The sequence below is a fragment of the Sapajus apella genome, unplaced genomic scaffold (assembly GCF_009761245.1).
Source record: "Sapajus apella isolate SASKATOON/1434 unplaced genomic scaffold, GSC_monkey_1.0 scaffold44, whole genome shotgun sequence".
Lineage (NCBI taxonomy): Eukaryota > Metazoa > Chordata > Mammalia > Primates > Cebidae > Sapajus > Sapajus apella.
Genome location: NW_022436984.1, coordinates 10,908,015 through 10,931,821, shown reverse-complemented (window position 1 = coordinate 10,931,821; position 23,807 = coordinate 10,908,015). Strand labels below are relative to the sequence as shown.

At 37.9% G+C, this 23,807-nt stretch overlaps 1 long non-coding RNA gene across 1 annotated transcript; it reads right to left on the bottom strand.

Annotated features, from left to right (window-relative positions):
* Positions 1 to 716: 716 nt before the first annotated feature.
* LOC116524177 lies at positions 717 to 23,191 on the bottom strand. The gene is made up of 3 exons (XR_004257210.1): positions 22,824 to 23,191; positions 20,730 to 20,778; positions 717 to 2,602 (listed from the first exon to the last, which is right to left on the bottom strand). It is a non-coding gene; the product is annotated as an uncharacterized LOC116524177 (long non-coding RNA).
* Between the last annotated feature and the right edge of the window lie 616 nt (positions 23,192 to 23,807).

Here is a 23,807-nt window from a genome sequence, read left to right as displayed (position 1 = left end):
AGTGGGGAGAGATGAGTGCAAAAGGGTGTTGAAGTGAGTAATGAAGTAAATGAGCCTGCAAACCAGGAGGACTGGTTGGACAGGTTGAGATTTACCCCCACAGGACCCAGAAATGACATCATGGGAATCCATATAAGACCAGCGATGCGGTTACGTGGCTGACAATTCCCAAACTCATCTGAAAAGTATGTCTGCTCATAATTGAGCCAATGCTCCACATATACAAAGACAAAATATTCTAGATAAGTCAGAAATGTGAACATTGATGGGGAAAGGAGGACAACGTAAGAGGAAAGAACTGGAAGGAGATAAAACAGCAGAGATTTCTCCAATTCAGTACCCACCAGAATTTCTGCTCTCTCGAAAGACAAAGGCATTTGCACTGAGTGTAGTGCCTGTGAATCCCATTACATCATATAAAGGTTACCCCAGGCTCTACTGGTTCAAGAAGAGGCAACCAAGCGTCATCAACCCCAAGGCACCAGTTGATATTGCCAACTCCCAGTTCATCTGTAGACGCCACTAAAAGGAAATAAGAATCTGGGACCCGGAAGACAAGAAGTGGCTCAGGCTACCCCAGGGAGGAGAGCCTGGGAGGCAGGTGCTTAACTCTTATCCTCACCCCCCACCCCAACTCCCCAACCAATTTTAATTCAAGGTAGGAATGACGGTTAATGTTTCCTAGATAAGGTAATAACCTTTTGTAAGAGGCAATCTTCTAAGAGAGGTAATCAAAAAAAAAAAAAAAAAAAAAAAAAAACAGGGGCCAAGGGGACCGGACCTAGCCCTGCTGCTAATTGGCTCTGGGAACTTGAAGCAATTTTTGCTCTCAGTCCTCCAGTGATCACCTCTGTAAGACAGGAGGAGCAAAAGAGATCATGAAAGTGAAGGTGCCTTGAAAGTGTAATGCACCACGGCATGTGAAAAGCCCGTTCTAGATGAGCTAAGCAGGGCCTTTCTAATGGGTCCTACTTTTGATTGGCTGCAGCCACCATCACGTAACTTAATGGAACCCATTCCCCTCTTTCATCCCCCAGAAATGCCAAAAACAACCTGGGTTTAATCAAGAGACCTACGTTTCCCCAATATACTTAGCTCAGAAAGATTGTCCATGGGCCCCAATGCCTTCTCCTTTTCTCTGTGTATCCGTTTGTATTTTCTCAGTTATGTTTTTACTTTCTGTATGTGTCCAATTTTATTTTCAATGATTGACCTGGATTTTAGGTTTTAATAGCCTAAATATCAAATTTTGTTAGTTCAGCTGTATAGTTAAAATGCTTTTACTCTTTTGCCCTTAATTAATGGATACCATTCAACAATGAAGAGTTCTGTTTAATCTTTTTTTCTCTAATGAGATTTAAATTATTCTTTGTTTGCACATGGCCCAGGAGAGGCTGTTCTTGGGGGCTGGCTGAAGAAGTCATGCAAGTTGGCCTCCCTTAGTAGAAAAAGATTCACTGTGACTATAAAATCAAGAGCTTCCCCACCTGGTAGTTATTTAGGAAGCTGATTTTTTTAACTTAATCACAGGATTTTTACACTTATATTAAATTCCACTTTTGTTAGTTTTGACCTAGCAATTCATCCTGGACATCCGTTTTTAAATTAAGCTTTTATTGTGTTTTTTTAAATGATTTTTTAAAGCAAAGACTTACAAAGTCAAAGGAAGGCCCAGTCTTCTCCTTTCCCCAGCCCCACTGTGCCACTGTCAGAAAACAGAGTCTATAATACTGAATGGCTATTTACTCCACACATAGTTACACAATTTGGGAAAATCCATGTGAGGAATACCTCCCAAAGGCTGCCAACATTGTGTTTCCAGATACAATATTATCCTGCAAATAACCCAAAAAGCCAGCTATTGTTTTGACTTTAGGACATACATATTTCTAAGATGATGAAGACATCAAATAGAACCCAAATCACAAACACACAACTTGATCTTTACTATAAAAATGTGTCAGGTGAGCCAACTTGAGAGTATTGGTAAATTCTTCAGCTGGCAATGATCTTAGTCTCCATCAGGGACAAGCTGCCTTAAAATAAGACCCTTGAAAGGAGTTACTCCAGACCCTCAGGGAGAAGAGCTTGTCAACTGCCAAGTAATTTCAAGAGAGAATTCAGTTCCTCTGGAAACAGGTTTTGACAAGGGCTCTGTGTGCCAAAGGGTTGAGCAGGCAGAGGGCACTGGGTTCCCGCCCCTTCCATGATACTTGAGGCTTTGCTCTCCAAACAGATGACTTCATTCCCAAAACAATGCTTTTTTCTGAGAAGCTGCCAGTTCATACACATTATAAAATAAATTCTATCATTGAAATTGGAGTGGCAGAAACTGCAAACATTGCTTTTTAAAAGTACACAAGTTGGAAAAGGTAAGCTGGAAAAGGAACACAATTTCTCCTCCAAAAAATAATTTCTCTCCAAAAAGGTAATCATAAAAACTAAACATCTAATCAACAATCACTTTATCTGCCACAGTATTGACTAAGGAGGTATGCGAAGCTATGCACAAGGACTTTACCTCCGCCTGACTACAGTGTCTTGGAGAATGAATCCTAGTAACGTCTAAGTCTTCTCTCCCCTTAGCTTCTCAGGAAACCACCTTAATTAAAGGAAGAAAAAACCAACAGATGATGTGTGCTTACTCAAAACCTCATTGTTTTGTTTTGTTTTTAACATCCCATGTCCTCTATCTCCCAGGGGATACCAGAGGGTAACAGAGGTACAGACAAGGAGGACTCTCTGCATGTCATTATTCTCCCTTCAGTGCAAACAGTGAGGCAGGAGAAGAGACACTTCTCCCTCGTGATGCTTGCCCTGAGCCCGCATGAGCCTGAGCCATGGCTGTGAACACACTTGGAAGATATACAAAAAATGAGAGCTTGCACAGGATAAATCTATTCCATTATTTATACCCACCCCCAAACCTTTGGATTTCTTTGTCTATGTCAAGCGTCCTCAAACTTTTTCTGCAAATGTCCAGAGAGTATATATTTTAGGCTTTGTGGACCAATGGACTTTCTGTCTTCCCTTTCTCCTCCTCTTTTCCCTCCTCCTCCTTCTCTCATCTTCTTCTTTAAATTATGAAAACTGTTCTTAGCCCACAGACTTGACCCATGGACCATAATTTGCTGACTCATACTCTACATTATGCCATAGAAGTTGTGACATCTCTGCCTCATGGAATATAGGCCATCATTTAGCCCAAGTTTCAGTCAACTAACCACACTGTCAGGCCACCTCCAGCTAGTTATGCTGACACATTAAATCCAGAATCTCTGGTAAGTGTACTCATGTCAATAAATTCAGGCTGACTTCATATTATATTCTGTTCTCCTTGGTCTAATATACTTAGAATTTATTCTCACAATGCTCCATACTCCCCAGATGTTTGCTGTTAACTAAATCATGCAGCTCTCTGGAAGTCTATGCTAACTCTTTCCTGTACCTGAGGAGATCTGACTTGATGTACAAGTCTTGAGGCAATGAAGAATGGGTCTTGATGGGAGTGGGAGAATAAAACACTCTCACAAGACAATAGGATAAGATGAGATTAAGAGTTTTCAACCAGGGAAGAGATATCCTCGGACATGGAAGAAGGAGCTTGTTCGACTAGCAAGGAAGTTTAGGGATGCTTGCAAAATTCAAAATTGTTGGCTTTTTCTGAGTCCATTCAGAACACCCTTATTTCAAATATCAAGGTCCCACTTCTTCCCAATCAGTTCTCCAACTTACATATAAGAATTTGGTGAGTCTGTTATTTCAATTTAGATTCTAATTTTGCAATCCACATAAATCTGGAGTTTGGCTTTCAGTGATGGTTGTTCCACAGCAACGGGAAATATAATGGTCTTTTATAGAGTAATCGTAGAAGTTCTCTGGCTTTCTGACTGACACTTTAGCTGAGAATTTAAAAGCCTAAACTTGTTTTTTTCTTTTTACTATTCCTCCAGTGCAGACAGAAAAAAACCATCTCATGCAACAGTCCTTGCAGCCAATATTGCTACATAAGAGTCAAGCACAGTTGCCATTTGGTGCCCCAAGAAATGTACTTTATCAGGAAACTTAATAGAAACTTTATCCTAAGTGACAATAGTTGATAGTTTAATTATTATCTACTGCATACCATGAACTAAGAGTATCCTTTGGAAAGGAGCTCAGGGCTGCATTCAAAGCCAAAGTCATAACCAAATCAATCCATAAATATCATCATGTATAGTCTGTCCAATAGGACTATTCTTATTAGAAAAAATCTATCCATTTGAAAGAAGAAATAAAGAAGAGAAGGAAAGAGGAAGAGAAGAAGGGGAGGGAAGGGAAAAGGGAATGGAAGGGGAAGGAAAAGGGAAGGAAAAGGGAAGGGAAGGGAAGGGAAGCGAAAGGATTATACCAAATATTTAAATAAAAAGAATTTAATACAGTAATCTCCCCTTATCCATGTGGCATATGTTCCAAGGCCCCCAGTGGAGACCTTAAACAGAAAATAGGATTGAACCCTATGTATACTATGTTTTTTCAATCTAAAACCAAGACGGCTACTAAGTGGCTAACAGGGAGATAGCATCTCCAGTGTGGATATGCTGGACAAAGGGATGATTCCTGTACTGGGAAGACCACAGCGAGACCCAGAGGGATGGCACACATTTTATCACACTACTGAGAATGGTGCACAATTTAAAAAGTAAGAGTTGTTTATTTCTGGAATTTCCATTTAACATTTTCAGGCCACAGCTGACCATGGATAACTGAAACCACAGAAAGAGAAACCATGGATAAGGGAAGACTACTGTTTAGGAAATTGTTTTTACAGTTGTTGGAAATATGAAAGAACAAATGGAAAGCATTAAAATAACCCAGAGATAAGAATCTACAACCCTTAGGACTAGGTGAATAAAAGAGAAGTGTTTGGGATTATCAAAACCTGGAACCTCAAAAGAGGGCAATCCATTAAACTAGGGCTTAGCCCTCTGAGGAGATAGTACTGTACTTCCCAGCTGCTGATAGAATCTCAGAGTCTCAGAGGAGCCGCCCCATTGAGCTGGGGCTCAGATCTCTGAGAAAGAATGAACACCTGGCTCCCAACTATATCCCTGGAGAGGTAAGATGAAGCTAGTTCTGGCAATGGTAAAAGAAAACAAAGACAAGAGTAAACTTTCACTGACAAGACCAACAAGAAATAGGAAATAAGCTCCTACCTTCCAGTCTTCTCCCAGTGACAGAAATTAACAGAACCCAAAAGGAAGTCATCTGGCAAAACAGTATGGGATATGCAATTGGCAGAGTTCTAAATCTAGCACCACAGAGCAGAGTATACAATTGTGGGCTTGGGGATGAGAGTCAATAGGCAAGCTATCAACACAGATAGTGGTATGTTTCTCAGTGTCTTTCTGTTTAAAATAGGCCTGGTGGCTTCTATACCTTTTAACATTTTATAAGTACACTCATTACTTTTAAAAATTTTTTATTTGCATAGGTTATTTGGGAACAGGGGGTATTTAGTTACATGAGTAGGTTTTTTAGTAGTGATTTGTGAGATTTTGATGCACGCATCATCCAAGCAGTATACATTGAGCCCTATTTGTAGTCTTTTATCCCTCAGTCCCTTTCCACACTATCCCCGAGTCCCCAAAGTCCATTGTGTCATTCTTATGCTTTTGCATCCTCATAGTTTAGCTCCCACTTGTGAATGAGAACATGTGATGTTTGATTTTCTATTCCTGAGTTACTTCACTTAGAATAATGGTCTCCAATCTCCTCCAGGTTGCTGCAAATGTCATTAATTCATTCCTTTTTATGGCTGAGTAGTATCCCATCATATACATACCACAGTTTCTTTATCCACTTGTTGATTGATGGGCATTTGGGCCGGTTCCACATTTTTGCAATTGTGAACTGTACTGCTATGTTAATACTTTAAAATTACATTCTTGTCTGCCACACCAAAATCCAAGCCTTAGACAGGAGAACCATGCCTCCAAATGCTTCTTCACACAACATCTGTGAATTATCACAATTTAATTTTCTTACCTCAGTTCTCTTCTTAGTTTTGGCAGATAATGCTGAACACTGAAGTAAATTCAAAGCCAAAGTCATAACCAAATAAATCTACAAATATCATTATTTATAGTCTGTCTAATAGGACTATTCTTATTATAAATACTATACCCATTAAAAGAAGAAAGAAAGAAGGGAAGGAAGTGAAAGAGAGGAAGAGAAGCGGAGAGAGGGAAGGGGGAGAAGGGGGAAGGGGGAAGAGGGAAGGGGGAAGAGGAAAAGGAAGGGAAGAGAGAAGGGAAAGGAAGGGAAGAGGGAAGGGAAAGGAAGGGAAGAGGGAAGATAAGAGAAAAGGGAAGAGGCAAGGTAAGAGGGCAGGGGAGGAGAGGAGAGGGAAGGGAAGGGGAGGGAAGGGAAAAAAGAGAAGAAGAGGGGAGGGGAGAAGAGGGGAGGGGAGGGGAAAGAGAAGGGAAATGTGTTTTCTAAAGCAAATGTTAAAAAGAGGATATAGATAAACATCACCAAAAAGCTGAAACAGGGCCACAGAGGAGCCAAGCTCTAGTATATTCTACAGAATAAGTCTTGGAGTAACCAAGAAGCACTACCTTCCATCTATAATATGAGACAATAATAACAGTAGTAAAAATGTATTGAGCTAAGGCACTATGTGCTAGGTATTAAGTTATTAACACGCATAAATTCATTGTATTTTCCTATCCTATGCAGTACAAGTTAATGTTATTTTTTATTACAGATGAGAGATTGAGAAACTAGCCTGCATTAGTTTTATCTATATCTTAAAACAATGTATAAACTAGGAATATTATATAGAGAGCTACAGCATATATATTTAGATAGGTAGATAGATGAGAGAGAGAGAGAGAGATTTAACTCTTCCTAGGCTCACCCATTTGAAGAATCCAACACCTTAACAAACACAGTCACATTGACATTTGACACAGAAAGAGTCTTTGGCAGTTTCTTTGGTCTATTTCCAGTGAAAATAGAGAGCAATAAACTCATTCCAGATTCAGATTCCAGAACTTTCAGAGGCTGGAGATAGTGGCGATCTGTCTGTGAGGCCTCTATGTGTATCATTTCTCAGAAGCCAGCTAGCAGACCAGGCCACCTGCCAGAAAATGGTTAGCACATTCATGTCAGCTGGTTTGTCAGCCAGGTACCATGGCTTTTTCTAAGTCATGGCTTCCAAGCCATGAGAACATAAAACCACAATGGCAGCCAAGATACCAATAAGAACCCTTTCTTTGTATGCCGCACTAGTGGCTCTACAAAAAGGTATGTGACATATTTTTGTGCAGTGTAACTGGCAGTTCAGAGCAGCAAATCCCTTCTGACCTGATGTGTCTCCTCCACAGCTGTTTTGAATTCACTTTCTGTAGACAAAAGCAGAGTGAGTGAGAAAATAAAGGATACTTTGATATTTGTTAAGAGAGACTACAGCCAAGTTCTCTCCCAGATCATTTTGGAGCCCTGTCCAATGGTTAAAAGACACATCAAATTAACTCAACTCTAAGAGTCTAGTTCTCTCATTGGAAATTCTTAATTTCTCAGTATTGTACTAAAGGGATTTCTTTTTTTCAGTTAACCACTCATCAGATAAAATTATATATGCCTACAAAGAATAATGAAAAAAATATTGTTCCACTTTGATTAAAATGTGATTTTATAATTTCTCCTTATTGTATATGATACAATAACTGGTACTAGACTAACTTGCCCACTATAAACTATTTTTCCAAAAGGAAAAAGACTTATGTAACAACTCTTTTTAAACATAAGCTGCAGACTGCATGGGACTTCATCCCCAAAAGAAAGAAAACAAACAAGGTAAGCCCTAAAACCATCCCAGCTTTCTACCTGAAGACTAGAGCATATAAAAGTGGAATCCAGCCAGGCGCAGTGGCTCATGCCTCTAATCCCAGTACTTTGGGAGGCAGAGGCAGGTGGGCCACCTAAGGTCAGGAGTTCGAGACCAGTCTGGCCAATATGGTGACACCCCATTTCTACTAAAAATATAAAAATTAGCTGGGCATGGTGATGCACGCCTGTAGTTCCACCTACTTGGGAGGCTGAGACAGGAGAATTGCGTGAACCCAGGAGGCAGAGGTTATGGTGAGCCAAAATTGTGCCACTGCACTCCATCCTAGGCAACAGAGCAAGACTCTGTCTCAAAATACAGATAGATAGATAGATAGATAGATAGATAGATAGATAGATAGATAGATAGAAAGAAAAGTGGGACCCACATAAATCTCATGGAGTTAAAGAGACAATGTTGGAGTTAGAAGAGGCTGGGGCAGCTTGAATTTGCAAGGCAGAGTTCCAAAGGGAAGAAAATCACACAGAGAAAGAGTTTCAGAAAGCTGCATAGGTGGTCCCTTGAGTCTTCAGAACATACCCTGTTCTGCACATATGTGGTAAGACACCACGAAACCAGGCAAAAAATAACTATCAGTGAAAGAACTAACAAGGAGCTATAAGCTGAACAATTCCCATAACTCATACAAGCTTGGGAGTCATCCAAGTTCTAACCAATTGTGGTGCAGAAATCTTATGGAACAAGCAGGGCATTCAGAAAAGACCCCAGAAGTATTAAGCCTAGACTGAGGCTCCTGCAGACCTGTGCTTAAAACAAACCTCAAAAGAATCAAGTTGGTCTAAAAGTAGCTAAACTATCTGCCAAAATAAAATCCAAATATCTGTAAAAGAAGATTCCAATGTCCACTCAATAAAGTGATATTTACAATGTCCAGTATCCTATCAAAAAAAGAGTAACCCTGATAAGAAGCAGTAAAATGAGACTGGTAGCCAGGAGGGAAAGATCAGTCAATAGAAACATACACAGAAATGACACAGATGACAATTCATAGACAAAGACTTCTAAAGTGATATTATACATATATTCAAAGATTTAAAAGAAATAGAGAAATTGAAAATATAAAAGAGAACCAAATGAAACTTATGGAGCTAAAAAGCATACTATCTGAAGTGAAAATTTTTTGACTGAGATCAATAGCAGCATATACACTGGAAAAGAGAAGATTGATGAACATGAAGACATAGGAATAGAAATGAAATAATTGCTACATTTTTCAAATTTTTATAAAAAGCATAAACCTACAGATCCAAGAATATGAATACAGTTCGCATAGCATAGCCACAAAGAAAAACACATTAGCGCACACCATATTAAAATTGCTGAAAACTAGAAATAGAGAGAAAAGGTAGCCAGAGTCAAAAAAAAAAAAAAAAAAAAAAAAAAAAGATAAGGAAACCAATGACTTCATATTAGAAATGAAGTAAGCCAAAAGACAACTGAATAGCATGTTTTAAAGTTCCAAAAGGGAACAAAAAGTAAACCTAGACTTTTATATTCATCAAACATATTGTTAAAAATAAAAACAGGCTGCATTTTATGACTACATTTTTTAAATTGTTTTTATAGTATTTAATTTGAAAGAAGAGAACCTTCCCCCTCTACTCTTTCATAGATTGAAGTTTGAATATGAAATAGGCCTTAACCATCATGTTGACTCTCCTGTCTGAATTTTAGGTTGGAAATTTGGTTTTTTTGTTTTATGTAATTGCTTATTTGAACAGGTCACTTACTAAAGCTTTGGAAGAAGTGATTCAAATATGTGTTTTCCCTTCAGTTTTGTAAGAAATGGATTGATGGCAGTGAAATAGCTTAGGAATAAATTACTGTTTTAATGGTTCTTAAACTTTCTTGGATCATAGGATCCTTTTGAGAATCAGATTAAAGCCACGGATACTCTTTGGAGAAAAAAAAAAAAAATTAAAAAACTAAAAAAAATAAAAAATAAAAACAGGCCAGGTGCAGTGGCTCAAGCCTGTAATCCCAGCACTTTGGGAGGCTGAGGTGGGTGGATCACAAGGTCAGAAAATCAAGACCATCCTGGCTACCACATTGAATCCCTGTCTTTACTAAAAATACAAAAAATTATCTGGGTGTGGTGGCGCGCGCCTGTAGGCCCAGCTACTTGAGAGGCTGAGGCAGGAGAATCACTTGAACCCAGGAGGCAGAGGTTGCAGTGAGCTGAGATCATGCCATTGCACTCCAGCCTGGGCAACAGAGTGAGACTCTGTCTCAACATAAATAAATAAATAAAAATAAAAACAAAATGGAGACATTTTCACACCAACCAAAGCTGAGAGAATGTATGATTATCAGACCTGTACTACAATAAATTTAAAAGGAAGTTCTTCAAGCTAAAGGAAAACAACAGATAAAACCTCAGATCTTCAACAGTAACAAAGAGCTCCAGAAATGGCAAGTACGTGAGCAAATATAAGAGGATTATTTTTCATTTTTAAGCTTATTTAAAACATAATTATGACTTAAAACAAAAATTAGAACAATATATTATGAAATTTATAATATATGCATAAGCAAAAGGTATGACAACAATAGCACAAAGAATGAGAGAAGAGAATTGGAAGTGTATAATCTTAATGTTCTTATACATGAAGTGCTAGTGTATTACTTGAAGGTAGACTCTGATGACTTAAGATACATATTTTAAACACTATAATAACCACAAATTAAAAATATAAAGATTAGCCAATATTAGAAATAAAATAAAATGCTAAAATACTCAATGCAAAGTAAATCAGAAAAAGAAAAATTGAGAAAATCAAGTATGGAATGAATAAAAAATCAGTTGCAAGATGATAAACTTAAATTTAAGCATACTGATATTACATTAACCACAGCCTAAGCACTATAATTTGAACAACAGAAATTGTCAAAAAAAAATAGAAAACACCCACAGAGACTGTCAGATTTTCAAAAAGCAAGACCATACATACTGTCTAGGAGAAATGTATGTCAAACATTTTGAAACAGAGAAGATAATTGTTGTAAAAGGAAAGAAAAATACATACCATTTGGACACTAATCATAAAAAAGTTGGAAAGTATATAAAGTTTGAACAAAGCAGATATCAAGATAAGAAAGATTAACAGACAAAAAGAGATATAGTCTCTCATTGATAAAAAGGATTAATCTTCTTGACAACATAACAGTACTAAATGTGTTTCCATTCAATTATAGGACTTCAAAACACATGAAGAAAGACTGATAAACAGAGGGGAAAAATAAACAAGCCAACGGGGAGATGAAGATTTCAACACTCCTCTGCCAGTAACTGATAAAACAAGTATATTTTTTAAAAATCAGTAAGGATATAGAAGACATGGAAAACTCAATCAAGCAACATGACTTAATTGATATTTTTAAAACACTACCTGTAAATAGACAAATACACATTCTTTTCAAGTACAAATAAAACATTCACTGTGGTAGACCTATGCTGGGTCATAAAAGAGATAGAAATACATTTTTAAAATTAAAATTATACAGAGTATATTATCTTATCACAATGAAAATAAATTAGAAATGAATACCAAAAATATAACTGTAGGATCCTCACTTTTTGGAAATTAACTAAAAACACTTTCAAATAATCCATAAGCCATAAGCCAAAGAAGAAATTTCAAGAGAAACTTTTATGTATTGTAACTGATGACAAATACACAGCACATCAGAATGCATAGAGCATTGATTTTTAAAATGTATTCTTTTTCGTGTCAGCAGGCTTAAAGAGAAATTCAAAGCTTTAAATGCTCACATGAAAAAGAATACATTTTAAAAATCAATGCTCTAATATTCCTACTCAAGGAACTAAAAAAGAGGACCAAAAGTGAGAACTAAATGAATAGAAGGAAGAAAATTATAAGAGCAGAGGTCAATGAAATAGAAAACAGAACTATAAAAGTTTTTTTTTCAGTCTTTCTCACTCTAACACTTGCTCTTTTTCTCTTCTCTCCTCCCTCTGCCACAAGGTACCCACACACTCACTCACTCTGGGGAAATCTAGCTGTCACATTGAGAAAACAGGTTCGCCAGTAAAGAAAGGTCTACTTCCAAACACAGTTATATGACTTTTAGCAGGAAGTTTCCTGGAAGCAGAAACTTTCAACCAGACAAGGCTTTAGATAACTTCAGTCCTAGCCAATATCTTTACTCCAACCTCAAGAGAGACACTCCATTGATAGACACTGCAACAAGATAATACATCATGACCAAATGGGAGTTGTCTCAGGAATGCAAACTGGTTTGCCATTAGAGAGTAATTAATGCAACAGACTATATCAGTAGAATCAAGCAGAAAAACTTTATAACCATTCCAATAGATGCATAAAAAGCAATTCAAAAATCAGGCATAATTATTTTTAAATCCCTCGGCAAACTAAGAGTAAAATGGAATTTCCTCAACCCAATAAAAGGCATCTACCAAAAAAAAAAAAAAATCTACAGTTAACATCACACTTAATATCATATTGAATGTTTTCCCTCTAATATTAGAAAGAAGGCAAGAATGCATACTCTTATCACTTCCTTTCAAAGTTGTATTGGAGGTCCTAACCAGTGCAATAAGGCAAGAAAAAGAAAATAAAAAGCATACAGATTGGAAAGGAAGAAGTAAAACTTCCTTTATTCAAAGATGATATGATTGTACATAAGGAATCCATAATAAAAACTATTACAACTAATAGATGTCAACAGCAAGGTTGCAAGATATTAGATTAATATAGAAACCATTTTTACTTCTGTATACTAATACAATGAATAATTACAAAAATAAAACAAGTTATTTACAATAGGATTAAAACATAAAATAAGCATAAATCTAACAAAAACTGTGTATGAGATAAATTTTTAAAATCCTAAATAAATGAAGAGATATACTAAGTTCATGAATCAAAAGATTAAACATTTTAAATAGACAAATTTCCCTGAAGTGATTTATAGATTCAATGTAATTCTAATAAAAATCCCAAGAAGCTTTTTAAAAGAAATTGACAGAGTGTTTTTGAAATTTATAGTGATATAATGCAAAGAACCAAGAATGGTAAAAGCAGTTTTAGAATGAAATTTGAGACTTTCTATAAAGCTATAGAAATGGAGACAGTGTAATATTTACATAAGGATAGACATATAAATAAATGGAACACAATAGGCAGTCAAAAAATATAATTACACAATGGTCGATTGATTTTTAACAGAGATGCCAAGGTACTTCAATAAATAAAGGACAGTGTTTTCAACACAGTTCTTGAAAAACCACATCCTATATTTTAACAAATAAACTTTGGTCCTTACCTCACACTATAAACAAAAATTGATCATAGAAATAGAAGCTAAAACTATAAGACTTCTAGAAAAATATGTGGAAGAAACATACCATAAACAAAAATTGATCACAGAAATAAAAGCTAAAACTATAAGACTTCTAGAAAATATGTGGAAGAAAATCTTTGTGTCTATGGAATAGGAAAGATTTTTTTAGATAGAACAGACATAAAGAACAAACCATAAAATTAAAAAGCATAAATAAAACATTATCAAAATTAATGACTTTTAGTGCAAAGACACAATAAAAGAATAAAAAGGCAATCCACAGACTGGGAAAAACACACAACACACATACCTAATGAAGGTCTTGTATTGAGACTATTTCAATAACTATAATCCAACAGGAAAAATTATGTTTTAAAATACTTAATGGGCAGAAGATTTGAACAGATAGTTTACAAACAGAGATATATACATGTCTAATAAATGAATGAAAATTGCTCAACATCCTGATTATCAGGAAAATGTATCTTTAAACCACTACACAGTGGATTATCTAAAATTGAAGACTGACATGCCCAAGTACAGTGTGGATGTAAAGCTATGGAAACTTTCTTATGTTGCTGATGAGACTGTAAAATGGAACAACCACTTTGGATAACAGAATGATAATTTCTCATAAAGTTCAACATAAACTTCCCATACTGCCCAGCAATTCCACTCCTAGTTATTAATCCAAAAGAAATGAAAGGGTATGTCTACATAAGTTATTCGTAACTGGTGAATATTCATACCAGGTTTATTCATAATACCCCAAAAGAATAAACAACCCAAATGTCTATCAGCTGGAGAATGGATAAATAAATTACAGTATATTTATTCTATGGCATATTACTTGGAAATAATGTAGATACATACAATGCAATGAATGAATCTCAAAACTGTTATGCTAACAAAAGAGCATATGCTGTAAGATTCCATGAAAATCTAGAATATGCAAAACTGATCAATAGTAAAGGAAAGCAACCCAGAAGTTGCCTGGGACCAAGGACAGCAAGGGTTTACTCCATAGGAGCACAAGGGAATTTTTTGAGTGATGGAAGCATTCTGTGTTTTGATTGGGGTGGTTGTCACACAAGTGCATACATTTATCAACGTTTATTAAACTGTATATTTAAGATATGTTCTATTTATTGAATGTAAAGTATGCCACAATGTAACATTTTAAAGTATAAAAAAATGACTGCACAGAAAGGTCAATGTATATTTTACCATTCAAACTGGAGTGCAACATTTTGAGATCACAGAACTTCCCAAACGGATTATTTCCAGTTGGACTGTCCTTACTGTAATCATTTTTTCTCGAATAGAGCTATTCCTATGACAAATTGTATTCCCCAAAGATGGCAAATGCTATTCTACAATATTACCTTGATACTCCTCCCATCAAAAAGTAGGATCTGTATCCATTTTCCTTATTTCTGAGTACACTGACTTGCTTAGAACCAACAGAATGCAACAGAAGTAGAACCACATGATTTCCAAGTCTGTTGGGAAAGATGATGCTTTCCCCTAGTTCACTGGACACTAGCACTGAAACCCTGATTCATCACGTAACAGTCCAACTCCCTGAAGCCACCATGTTGTGAGGAAGTCCAAATTATCCCAAGAAGAAAGATCACATAGACACCCTGAGAAAGGTACATGGAGAGAGAGAAATGTCCTGCCAGACCCAAGCTCCTATATGTTCCTGCAGGAGACACCCACTTCCAGAACCACACATCACAGGTTTACAAACTTCTAACCTACAAAAACTAGGGGGTGATTTGATATGTAGTAAAAAATAAAGGGAACATCCCCAGCAACATCCTCAATAATACCATGCTTTATGCAGTGCTCAAAATCAAGGGAAGGAAGAGGTGAAAGAGGAGGAACAGGGCCAGGCACGATGGCTCGTGCCTGTAATCCCAGCACTTTGGAAGGCCAAGGCGGTGGATCACGAGGTCAGGAGTTCAAGACCAGCCTGAGCAACATACTGAAACCTCATCTCTACTGAAAATACAAAAATTAGCTGGGAGTGGTGGCACACACCTGTAATCCCAGCTACTCAGGAGGCTGAGGCAGGAGAATTGCCTGAACATGGGAGGCAGAGGTTGCAGTGAGCCAAGATCGTGCCACTGCACTCCAGTCTGGGCAACAGAGTGAGACTTCGTCTCAAAAAAAAAAAAAAAGAGAAGGAACAGAACCACTCCACTCCACACTCCTCCTAAACAGAAATCGACACACTTCCTTTACTTCAAAGACTGACTAAATACATGCATTAAGTAACTCTCTGTTATCCTAGAAGAGTAGCATTAAATTATCCCCAGTGAGAGAGCTTGGCTTTTTCACAGGGCAGGAAGGGATGATGACAGATTAACTGTTAAACCCACAAGCATGATACACTCCTCTTCTGGATCCTAGACTCACTCTGAGGCTTCTAGAAAAAGGATTTTACCAAAAGTATATGGGCAAACCTAAGCAGAAGGAAACTTCAGAAACACAGGCCTGTTGTTTCTTTCTCAGTGAAGATTCATGATACACATTATGTAAGATATGGCACCAGACCAGAGCTGGCCCAAACAAGACTTTGAAAAATAATTCCTACTCAAAACACATCAATCTTGATGCATCAGCATTTTGACAAGACAAGCTGAACTTCAGGAAGGCCTACTGACTGGTAGGCTTAAGTCCTGCCATGGCAGATAGTGGGCAAACTGCCTTTACCCTGATCAAAATCCATCCATCCATGTCTGCTAGGCAGCAAGCATGAAATAATGAAATAAGATAAATCAAAGCAAAAATAGGGCCACAAAGAAGCATACATACTCATGTACACACACACACATGCACACAGACACACATACACATACGCACATGCACACAGACCCTTCTCACTCACTAGTCAGGAAAAGAGTGCAAATAGAAACGAAGTATGTGCGTGTGTTTAGTTAAGTGGGAGTTTATTTTCCAGTTTCCATGGGAAATAATTGAGCTAATATTATCTTCCCAAAGTAAATACTTTTATGCAAAACACCCTCAAACTAATCCCAGGCCAAGATTCCTGCTGCAGCCTCCTTTTGCCCCCACGCCTCCGAATTCTCACACTGTGGTCTAAAGCACAGAGGATTACTAACAGAGGGGCATGGCCTTGCTTCTTCCCCCAGCTTTTCTGAACGTTGAATTGCTGAGTCTTTTGTATCTCTCTTGCCAGATCCTACTGCATGAGATGGGAGACAAAATCTAACGGGAAACCAGAAATATGAGGACCCCTGGAGTCTGACTGTCAGTTCCTCTTGGCCATGGACACTTTATTCAGACCCTTACTGGGTCTTTTCTGGAATTATGTTAAGCCAGGAGGTCTGGAGTTTGTTTTGGGTTGTATTTCTGTGGAGCCCTGTGAGGTTTTGTGTTACTGTGTTTTTAACAGTTTTTTCGCATATATTGTTTGTTGGGCTCTGTTTGCTTGCCTCAGTAAAGGGTTATTATTCATACCCTATTCATCAGCCCCTCTCTCCTTCCTCAACACCACCAATCACCTTTTGCTATCATCTGCCTAATCTGAAAAGAGCCAGATACTTCAAATGTCAAAGTAATGATCACTATGTATTTTTTATCAACAAAGCCTACATTTTCTAAGCATGATCCTTTTGGGAAATGCAGTAAGCTCCTGACATTTTGAGGGGACAGGTCCAGAGACCTTCTTCAACCCCCAAATCTCAGACACAGGAATGTTTATACATTACTCAGGCCTCTGGCTCTGAGTCAAGAGGACTGAATTTCCTTTGCATGTCATCACTCTAACCACATGTTGACCTGGATAAATGCATATAAATGGAGAAAACATGAGCAACTATAGACTCATACACATTTATTAAATTATTGAAGATAAGTATGAAGGGAGACCTTCAGAGGAATCTGAGATTTCTGTTCTTGACAGGAATTAAGCTCATGCATATTAAAGATCAGTTGTTGAAATCATTAAGCTAATTAGAGAAACATTACTAAAAGTTTTTATCATTACAAAGTACATATTCTGTTTTTGCTCAGTGTAGTCACTGGAGATGAATTCTAGACTTACTACAAATCTGGAAGCCCTTATGTGTCATTAGAATATCAATGTCATAAAACCATACATATCACTCAATGGATACACTTGCAAACACTGTTAAACCAAAATAAGAAAGTATTCTGGAAAGTATTGAGAAGGCAATAAGGAAAAATTGTACTCAACCAAAATGTCCAACAAAGGCAAAGCAATAAGAATTGTCTATCCATTTCCTGAACTACAATGCAAATTGAAATTATTAACATGTAATCATTGCATTGCAGATGCCACTGACCCAAGGGCCCTGGGTTCATTAGGGGCCATTACCGCATTCACTTGGCTCAAGCCCTCATCTAAGAAATAATTGTGCTAAATAACTAAGCATTCCCTGCTTTCAGGCACTGATTCTATGTATTCATTTATTCAGCAAGTGTCCAGCATATTGGTACTGGAATGCTAATTTCATGACTGAGCTTAAGAAATAACATTCTTAATATGATAGCCACCATCTCCAGTGATGTACTGACAAACCTTAGCTTAAAAATCCCACCTCTACCACTGTTTGTGTGACTTTGGGAAAGACAATTAACCTGTCCACTGTTTAGTTTATTTATTTGCAAATACAGATAACACCTCTCATAAAAGTTATTATGAGGATAAAATAGCACTTTGGGAGGCTGAGGCAGAAGGATCACTTGAGCCCAGGAATTTGAGACCAGCCTGGGCATCATCGTGAGTCCCCCATCTTCTCTTCAAAATATTTTGAAGGGAGAAATATTTTTTGTAGACAAATATCTACAAAAATAAAAATAAATCAGCTGGGCATGGTGGCACGTGCCTGTGGTTCCAGCTACTCAGGAGGCTGAGGTGGGAGGATTGCTTGAGACCAGGAGGTTGGGACTGTAGTGAGCTGTGAACATGCCACTGCACCCCAGCCTGGACAACAGAGCAAGACTCTGCCTTAAAAATAATAAGAAGATACAAAGTGTGTGGCACAGAAGGCAGGCTCTATTGACAGGTATTATTGTTTGTCTTGTTACTTTAACATAAAGCCGTTGTGTCTGCCTACTATTCAACTATTCACAAGCGTACAGGATTAAAGTCAATCTACAAGCATAAGAAACACACCATTTCTTTTCCTTAGATATTTATAATTCATGGTGGAAATTATAAAATCTCCTTTTCCAATGCAAAATTTCAACTAAGACCTCTTGTGTGCTTCACTTATCCTTAAACCAGGGTCCTGAGATGTGCCATGTGTCATGTCATTACACATGGAGAAAGGAATATTTATCAAAAACCAGTTACGTACTAGCCACTGCTCAAGGCATACATATACTCTTTCACATTGCTATCCCCATTTTTAAAATGAAGAAACAGAGGCTTAAAATGCTTAAGTAACTTGCCCTAGATCCCAACAAAGTAAATGAAAGAACCAGGATTCATATTTGGGCCAGTTCAACTCCAAAGACCATGCGTTTTTTTGTTATGTTCAGCTGCTAAGCGTAGCTTATTACCACAATGTCATGAACTATTGTTACAAGAAAATGAGACCGTTGTTTACTATCTGCCGTGGCTGTTCAAATCAAGCCTGAGGATATGAAACTTATGACCTCTAAGTCTCAAATAAAAACCCACTTGAATTAAAACAAAACAATGGAAAATGCCTTAGTAATATTCAAAAAATCTTCAGAATGTGAGATATCAGTTGGCTTGGTTTAGCGGAATGTCCCTGCGCAGAGATGGATGGACTTCATGGGTGTCAGAGCCATCAGCTTTGCCAGAGTAGAATTTGTGAGTCTAGCGTGATGTGTTCTCTCTTCCTGGTCATCAAGCTATAATTTCAATTTGCCATAATTATCTTTTGCTATGGTTTGTGAATTTACATCTCAGCAAGATTACAAATTCTGACTAGGCTTCATTTTAAATGGAAGAATAAATTACTTTCATTCTTTCAGTATTTGAGTCGTGTAGGCAAAGAAAACCATGCCTGGCAGTATCTTTTCCAGTTCCACAGTGCTCTGACAACACACGCTTCTCCAAAGAATCACTAAGGCTGAGCCCCAGAGGGTGTCACGTGTCAAGGGCTAGCTCTTAACCCATCCCCTGGTATGGCACCTGGCATGGAGGGGCTGTTCAGTAAATACTGTTCAATGAATAACTGAATGAAATCCTGTCTGCTCTAAAAAGCAAGAACACAATATCATTCCTTCCTGATTTCCTTATACCAAGACTGGCCTTTCTTTCTACCTAAACCTGCCTACCCACAAAAGCCTCCCAACTCACAGGCCAAATGCAAGGGAATGATACCTTCTATCCCACAGGTCTTGAGAGAATCAAGTTGGATGGGGCTGTAGGAGCCTGGGAATCACAGCATTTGCCCCACCCCCCTCGAAAATGGGGCAGAGGGAATGTGTCCAATTTTCATCCTTGGCCACATGTTGAAATCACTTAAGGAGCTTTCCAAAAATAGGGACCCTAAGTCCCACTCCAGTTAAAGCAGAATCTCTCAGGATGGGGTGAGCACTAATAATATTTAAATGTCCCCCTAGTAATTTGAACGTGAGGCATAGATGGAGGAAGCCAGGAAAGGGGCACACCAGCCCCACACATTAACTGTGCTCCTTGATTGGGAGGGTAAGAAGACAGGAAGCCCAACATGGAATAGCAGCTGCTGCTGTTGGGCAAAATTCCCTTCCCAGCCCTGTAGTCCTGGCTGCCACCTGGGCTACCTTCACCACCTCCTTCCTACTCCTCTAAATGGTCCTGGAGCAGGCTGCAGTCTCATCCTGGACAGGGCAATGGGGACCTGCCCCAGGCATCCAACTCTTTTTAAATAGAACTAGCCTCCAGGTCATGATCTCCACTATTATCCCACCTTGTCCTCAAAACTAAAGATCCCAAGTGACAAGCCCCAAATGGGTATGGATGGACTGTACATAAGCCCAAGGAAAGCACTGTGGAAAGGACTGCATGTCAGCAAGTCCTCAAGACAAGCTGGGAAAGGAAGAGTAGCCAGAGACCCCAAATGCCAGACCTGTTTATGTCCTCAGTGTTAAGAGGAAGTCACAGATTCATAACATTGGGAAAAAAATGCCTCTTAGATCTAATATGGTGAAGGAAATACACAAGGGTGTGCGCGCGCGCACACACACACACACACACACACACAATTTGTTGGCTGAAGCCCCTAAGTTCATAGCCCAACTCTTATGCATTGAGTTTGTGTTCCCCCAAAATTCCTATTTTGAAGACTTAACCTGTCAGCATGGCTGTATTTAGACATGGGGCCTCCCTGGAAGTAATTAAAGTTAAATAAGATTTTTAAAAAGGTGGGGCCTTGGTCAGATAGTATTAGTATCCCTATAAGAAGAGATACTAGAGAGCTTGTTCACTCTCTCTCCTTCTCTACCATGGGAGGACACCTTGTGAAGGTAGTCATCTGCAAGCCAGGAAGAGAACCCTTACCTGGAACCAACTCTACAGGACCTTGATCTGGGAGTTTTGGCCTCCAGAACTGTAAAATAATAACAATAATAATAATAATAATAAATACATTTGTATTGCTTAAGGTATCCAGTCTGTGGTATTTTATTACAACAGTTCAAGCAGACTATGACACCAACCTTAGACAAATCACAACATCTTTGAGCCTGAGTTTCTTCATCAATAGAGATAAATCCTACCTGTCCATAAACATCAAATGAGATCACATATGTTTTAAGGGTTTTGCAAACAATAGAGTATTAAGTAGGCATTAATTCATTCATTAATCTCTACCTCTGTTCTCTCATACTTTAATCCCTCTGCCAGCTGAGCATTTACCACATTGTATTAGATTGAATTGTTTATATGTCTCTTCTGTCAGGTTTTAAATCCTTATGGCCAGGAGCCAAACCTCATTCATCTTTGTATCCCTATGCCAAAACACACAGTCACTGCTCAAGAAAGGCTTATGGAACAATCCCAAGGTGGCATTGGATAGTCTTTCTCTGTGTCCCATAACACCATCCTGTATACTTCGATCACTTAGCATCAGGTATTGGAATTCTTAGCTTTTGTGTTTTTCCTACTGTCCTATAAGTTCCCAGATGGTAGAGACTGCTTATTATCATTACTATATCCCTAGCAACTAGTACAGCACTTGGTACCTAGTACGAGCATTGATGAAAAGAAGGGAAAATGATTCCTTTCTTGAGGAGTTTGCATCGTTGAATTTCATTGTTCAAAGCTGTCCTGTATTCAGTCCATCATTTCTAACAGAACAAACTGAATGCTTTCCATTTCACCAAGTCTTTTTTCAAATGGCTCCCAAAAGGTCCTAGCTCTTTTATCCTACTATAGCTGGAAAAGTATCTGAATGCATCATTTTATTGTGCAAGTCAATATCATCCCCCAGAGAACCAGGACTGGTCATTTACGTCAACAGTAGTTGCTATGCAACCACTCTCCAAGGCTTGGTTGAAAGATCCAGGGCTGAGGCAGTGATTTTTCCCACCTGGAAAGGACTATAATTTCTAAGGGGAAAAATACACCATTACACAGAGTCACTTAATCTTTTTGCAAAAGAAAATTTGACCACATCAAAAAAGTATATTTTCTAGGTTTCCTATGCATATATAGCCTTTACATAGACATGTATATTTAGCCACAGAAACCCAAACACACGTACACTACATATGTATTTATAAATATGTAGATGTTTATTAAACACTCTTTCTATTCTAAAGACGTTCCAAGAGAATTATATCATTTTATTTCTTTTAACAGAAGTAAACTTTTTAAATGAATTTCTATTTCCTCGTGGCAAAAAAAATTTTTTCAGAAAATGGGGGAAATAAGAAAATAGAGAAGCCTGTGTCAAACAGCCTAGATCAAACCACTGTTAGCCTTTGCTATGTAGCCTTCCAGATGTTTATATATAAGAATATTTACATATTTAAAGCACAAAAATGGGAACATGTTATATCCAAAGTTTGGATACCTCCTTTCTTTAAAACTTAGCATGCCATGGATGTCTTTCCAAGTCAACATAGAGTCATATCATCTTAAAGGCTACATAGTATGCCATTGCTTGAATATATCATAACATATTTATTTTTCTGTTGTGCCCATTTTTTCACCATTGTAAATAATAAGCATCCTCATGCACACTTCAAAAACTCATCTGATTGTTTCAGTAAGATTAATTCATGCACCATGTCAAAATGATGCACTTATTTGAAGCCTTTTAGAATACTTACAATAATCTAATATTACACATTTGTTCCAAAAAGCTAGATTTTTAATCAATACAGATTTAGTCAAATCTTGACATAATTTAACATTTTTTAAAATAAGAATCCAAGGTTTGTAAGGACACATTATAACAGAATAATTTGAAGTTTCTCCTCTTATTTTGCTGTATAATCATTCATTCTATACCCTGTTACCGTTTGCCACACAAACTAAGCTGTTTTTCTCAGCTCACTGTACTTCCTGCCTTCACTCCTCATAGCCCCTCCCCTTGGTCTTTCCTGTTGTTATCAGCTGCATTTTAAAATTGGCTATTGATGACCTTACCTGGGCTCACAGCTGAGCCTGAGGTATACCTTCAGAACTTCCACGTGGGATCTGGGGTGGGTTCATGCTTATGTCAATATAAAAGCCGGATGTCCTCAAAACATTCAATTGGAAGTATGCTGACAGCTGCCTTTCAAAAGACGTGTTAATTTCTGTTAAAACTGATTTCTTCATTATTGAAAGCATCAGTTTCCACCACTTGCAACCTTGTCTTGTTCTTCAAAGTCAACACACACTCTTTTGCCATTGTAATCATCCTAAATATGCAATTTTGATCATTTTTTCCTCTCTCTTTCCCTTTTTAGAGACAGGGTCTTGCCCTGTTGCCCAGGCTGAAGTGCAGTGGTGTATTCATGGCTCCTGCAGCCTCAAACTCCTGGGCACAATCAACTTACATTCACCTCAATCTCCTGAGTAGTTGGGACTGCAGGAGTGCCACAACACTGGCTAGTTTTTTTTTGTTTTTTCTGTTTTTTTTTTTTATTTTGTAGAGATGGGGTCTAACTACGTAGCCCAGGCTGGATTTCAGATCTTGCTTAAAACATTAAGGCTTCCAACACCAATAAAATCCAAGCTCCTAAAAATGACATTCAAGGTCCCTCCAATCTCACCCCATACCAATCTCATTCCTATACCAGGCTATCTGCCATTCCGTGGACACATGATATTTCCACTTCATACATTTGCCCACACTGCTCCTATTTCCCTGCCTTTTTCACTTTTCAGCATATTTTTAACTTGCCCCCAAAGCTACCCATTCTTCAAAATTTCTTTCTTACATCCATTTCTTTTAAAAGCCTTCCCCATTTCCTCCAAAGTAGAATCTCTCCAAGGAACCAGAATCAAGAAATACCCAGAGTATCCAGGACCAGGTAGCCAAGGTCTGGGTCCACATTTGCTAATAGCATCTGAAAGTTCACTACTTTGGAAATAGTAAGCAATAGTCTACTGCATTAAAGCCATTCTCAGCCAGGGATGGTGGTG